Source organism: Oryza sativa, chromosome 6 (assembly GCF_034140825.1).
Source record: "Oryza sativa Japonica Group chromosome 6, ASM3414082v1".
In the NCBI taxonomy this organism is placed as follows: Eukaryota; Viridiplantae; Streptophyta; class Magnoliopsida; order Poales; family Poaceae; genus Oryza; species Oryza sativa.
The window spans coordinates 23177993-23182809 of NC_089040.1; positions in this window are offsets into that span (position 1 = coordinate 23177993).

Here is a 4817-nt window from a genome sequence, read left to right on the forward strand (position 1 = left end):
AAAGTTTAATTTTTTTTTCAAAATATACTGTTTATTTATTTTTTTTCTAAAAAAATTCGGGGTACAAGTTTATTAACAGAAATATATATCGATCTCGCACAACCGTTGTACGAGAGCACGGTCTCGCATAATGAAACAGCGAAACGGAACAATGAAGTAACGATACCGAACAGTATCGCACAAAGAAACAGTGCTACCGAATGTCTTGTACAAAATTAATGATTAATTACTATAATTAATTATTATTTAATGATAATTGATGATTAATTAGTTGCTAATCAATGTGATTAAGACATTAATCATTGGGTGTGGCAGCTAATGCCGTGCGGTCTCGTACATTGACTGTGCGAGGCCGTACGCTCTCGCGACACCCCTCGCGAAACCGTGTCGTGTCATCACCCTACGTCATTCTCGTGCAGTAGTTATACGATACCGTATCGTTTTCTCACTCTAAACTAGCGAGGACGGTATATTTGTAAAAAAGAAAAATTTGTATCCCGAATATTTTGAGGAAAAAATAAATAAACAATATATTTTCAAATTTAATTTTGACATGTCAGTCGGATATACGGACACATATTTGAAGTATTAAACATAGACTAATAACAAAACAAATTATAGATTCCGCCTGTAAACTTCGAGACGAATTTATTAAGCCTAATTAATCGGTCATTAGCGAATGTTTACTATAGCACTATATTGTCAAATCATGGAGCAATTAGGTTTAAAAGATTCGTCTCGCAATTTACACACAATCTGTGTAATTAGTTCTTTTTGTCTATATTTAATACTCAATGCATGTGTCGAAACATTCGATATGGCAGGGTGAAAAGTTTTTGAGTAGAAACTAAACATGGCCTAAATGGGAGCGTTGGAAGCGAGAAACAAAGCAAAAACGCAAACGAAATTGCTAAAAACTTTCGTAAATTTTTTCTTTTTGCTCAATGAACATTCAAATTTGTAGCCATTTGATTGCCTTGAGATTTGTGCATGAAGGAAAAAAATTGCTAGAAAGAAATTTCCACACATGTCATGTATAATATTCCGCTGCTAACCAACAAAACCATAATTGAATACAAGTTTTATATAAGCTATACCGTAGTTACAGTGTAATTACAGTATAATTACATTTCAATTATATTATAGTTATTTCTAGAAGTTTTTTCACTTTAGATACTCCCATAGGCAAAATAGTACATAAGACAACATAAAACAATACATCTAACATTTGTAATGATTTCTTTAAAATTTTAGAGCAAATGTGCATGTTGAATGTTCAATACCTAGTTAAAATGAATTAGTTATAAATCTTAGAAATTTTAACCATTGTAATCATTTGTAGAAGTTATAAACTGATATATGACGCATTATAACAAGATTACTATGTCAGTAGTGGGGAACCTGGCGTCAACAGGCGGGCCTCACGGTCAGCGAGGAAGGGAGGCCAGCTCTCGTGGACCAAATCCGCCGAGGTGGTCCACGAGAGGTCAATGACCGGGATTTGCCAGCACATATCGAAGCCCGGGATCACTGGTGCACGGTCATGTGTCCTTGCCATGCGACAGTGCACATGGCGGGCATGGTAGTCAGGTGCATTGAGGTGGTGTCACCACGGCACTGACATAGGCAGCCACAGATGATCCACGAGGATGACAGATTGGACGGACGGGGCGAGGAGGGGTCGGCTTGCCAGACAACCGGATGTGTGACTTGATGGTTGCCGGTAGCGACCATACGACGTGGCGATGGGAGTGGAAAAAAAGGAAGCATAATAGGATGGTGTCCTCGCCGAGTGCACAATGGTGAAGACGGCGGTGCGCATAGAGAGGAAACCAACGGCGGGGCGCGAAGCGGCAAGAGGCTTCGGGTAAGTGATATTGACAGCAATTCACTGGCAGTTGGTGAAGATGAAGAGGTGGCCAAGCATCTCCTTGACCAGGCGAAGGTAGGGGGTGGTGGTGGTGGTTAAGGAGGTCCACGATGCCATGAGACGCGAGAAATGACGGTCAAAAGTCAGCAGGGAGAGAAGACTCACGGGACACCGGCAAAGACAATGCTCCACCAGTCCTCAGCTGTGGGGAAGCCATGGCCGAGGACACCTGAACCTATGAAGGACATGGAGAGGCTAGCGGCGGTTGCTACAGTCCCTAACGGCGTCGAAACATCGTCGAAGAATGGAAGAGACAGCAATGCTTACCTTTCATAGCAATGGAGAGGTCCAGAAGCTTGGTTTTAGGAGGTGAGGGTGGAAAAAAAGTAGTGGAGGCTAGGGGCCCCTTTTTAGCCTTGGGAGGCAGGGTTAAGGAGAGGCAAGCGGTGGCTAGGGTGACGTGGAGGTGATGTGAAGGATAGAGTGGGTGGAAAGGCTAGCTATTGTGAGCGAGTGGGTGAAGAAGGTAGGGGAAGTGGGCGATGATCACGTCCTCGTGAGTTTGAATGAGCAATCGTGGGTGGGAAGGCGTGACAAGGGATCGCGACATGGCCAAGGTTAGGGATGATCCCGACAAGTAGACCCCACCTATCAGTGTGTCACGACCGGAATTAACCCAACAGGCATTCCATAAGTGCGTGTATTATTCCTTGTCCCAGGAGGCAAGGTACACCAAAAGTTGATACAATTCAGAGTTTAACAAGCGGAAGCGTAAATAGTTAATTTATTACATGGGCGACGAAGGCTCAGCACACACGAAGATAAACAAAAACAGTGGAAGACTAGGGCGACGACCACAGGCACTTGACGGCAGGCACGAGCTAGACACCAACGCCATCATCCTCCAGGAACTCCTCTTCTAGGTTGGGGAAAAAATGAGCAAGATTGAGTACAACCACCGTACTCAGCAAGACACACCCACAATTGCAGAATAAATGTGAAGGAGTATAAGGGGGTTATAATATAGGGGTTAGGATTTGCAGTAAACAGCATTTAGAAGACATTTAGTTGCTCAGGGCCATTTTGTAAAGACGATCCTAGAACTACACAGTGTTATTAATCAAGGCCATGAACCCCCACGAACCTGCCTTAACCCAAGGCCTATGATGATTCAGACCGAACTGGCAACCAGACCCAGCAGGTCCCAGTTCGTCCCAAGCCAACCCAGGCCAACCATTTCACATTTTAGTTGTTAAGCAAGTTTTAAAAAATAAACCACTAACTTGGGTACATTGCTAGGCTTGCCCATAACCAAGGGCGCGGCTATTCGAATAGATTATACTCTGATCAGAGGTATACATCTTTACCCACAAGACACGTCTTCCTCACGTGTAACCACGTGCCACATACCACCACGGCATACAGACGGAAGACATGACATAGTTCCCAACCCATCCTAGCCATAAACAAGAGTACCGACCCAACCCTGGCTATGGCCGGAATCCCGAGACAGGTAACCAAGGTTGAGCCCCTAGCAACAAGACACCGGCCCTGTGCCGTGACATCTCGACTATCGGGCCACAGCTTGTGTAGCCTTCATTTGTCCTCGAGATGTCCATCAAGCCTCGACTTCGTATATCCCTATCCATGTACTTTTGCCCATGACCAGACTGAGCCACAAACTACGCCTTACCCACTAGACATGTGGAAGTACGGTAGTGCTTTGCAACAGAGGCCCGAAGACCGGTCCTTATAGTGGCCGAGGTGCTTCTATCAAAACCATGCACCTCGAGCCCAGCCTAAAACCATTTTGAGGGTTTTGAATAGAGGAGAAGGTGTGTGTCCAATTCCACATAAGCCAACCATTCCACAAGGTACAACTGATATGAGAACTCCCAAAGTCTAGAATTATAAAACCACCTAAAATTTGTCTAATTTAAATGGCGAAGCATCTACCTAAAATTGGTACTAGTGAGACCATAATACAGTACACACCAGTGAGGTTTTAGTTACTCTAGGGTTAATAACAATAACAATAATAATAAGGTCATAACAAAGGTAAATAGGCATGGCTAAATAAAACAGTGATAACGTGGGAATTTGAATAAAGCGATAATGCATTAATTTAAAACAAAATAATTTTAAAGCATGGGACAACAATATGTTCAAAGGAGATGTGACTTGCCTTGCTCGCTTTCCCAAACGTCGGCTTCAACCTCCACGTAGAGCGGATCTTCCGAAGCTGCAGCGTCTACACGACCAACAGAAAGAAAAAAAGGCTTTTACTTTAATAAACTCCATATAACAAGCAGAAACAAAGTACATAAATGGGTTCTTGACTTCTTAAGGAAAAATTAGAGACTTGAACGGTCCAATTCCGAGTTCAAATGACCAAGATATAGCCATTTGAAGTTTATATGCTCTTAATGTGAATATTTGCGAATTTCTTCATTTAAATTTTAATTAAAAATAGGGTTTATTGCGTCAGCAGAGGGGAGAGGGTGCGTGGACCGGGTCCACGGGAGTGGGGCCCATGCGGCAGCCTCACGGTCCACGGTGGACTGGGTGCACTCGGGCTCACACCGGTCGGCCCCGTGGGCCCCACGCGTCAGCCGCACCCGAGGGCACGGATGGCTGACGGCCGAGCCCCACGCGGCCACACGGCGCGCTCGGAGGCGGCCACGTCGGCGCGGTCGGCGGGAGGCGGCGCCTGTGCCCCTATGGTCACTGGTGAGGTGGTGGACGGTGGTCCACGCCTCGAGAGAGGGAAAGGGAAGGGGGGAAAGGAGGCAGCGGTCCACGGCTCACCCCTGGCGATGACGGCGACGTAGGAGGCGGTCGGAGCGGAGAGAGATGGCGGTGCGGCTAGGGTCGACGGGGACGGCAGCGTTCTGGCGGTCGGCGAGCTCGGCGAGGCGGTGGACGGTGTCGGCGGTGACGCGGCGAA